This window comes from Procambarus clarkii, chromosome 25 (assembly GCF_040958095.1).
Source record: "Procambarus clarkii isolate CNS0578487 chromosome 25, FALCON_Pclarkii_2.0, whole genome shotgun sequence".
NCBI lineage: Eukaryota > Metazoa > Arthropoda > Malacostraca > Decapoda > Cambaridae > Procambarus > Procambarus clarkii.
Window position 1 is genome coordinate 17,635,983 of NC_091174.1, and position 680 is coordinate 17,636,662.

Here is a 680-nt window from a genome sequence, read left to right on the forward strand (position 1 = left end):
GCGCACAAGCACACACATAAAAAGCATAACATCTGCCTCATGCGCGATGCTGGCTAACATCAGAACTGCCTTCAGGAACCTGTGTAAGGAATCATTCAGAACCTTGTATACGGCATATGAAAGACCAATCCTGGAGTATGCGGCCCCAGCATGGAGCCCGTATCTTGTCAGACTAAGACTAAGCTGGAAAAAGTTCAGAGGTATGCCCTAGACTAGTCCCAGAACTAATTTTTTTTTTTTTTTTATTAACATATTAGGTACATCTGCATTAGTGCAGCTACCCTAGACTATATGAAGTGGAGTACAGTGTGTCAAAAAAGCTAACTAGGTGATGCTATAAAATCCCCATCACACAGGATGGTTAGTCATACAGAGGCATGTGATTAGCGGTCTGCACTGGCAGACTCCGGATGCATTTTGAGGATATCAACAACACAAGATTGAATAAGGTAGCAGTGGTAATACAAGTCCCCATCTCGCAGGATGGTTAGTCATACAGAGTCATGTGTTTAATAGCCTGCACTGGCAAATTTTGGGTATACTGTGAGGATATCTTCAAGAATACGAGAGTGAATAAAGTAATTGCAAAGCTCCAGGTACCTCATGCCAACTGGTCTGAAAGGTCTAATAATTGGGCATTCAGTGATGTAGTGCGGGAGATCATGCCGTAGTTCCTGCTC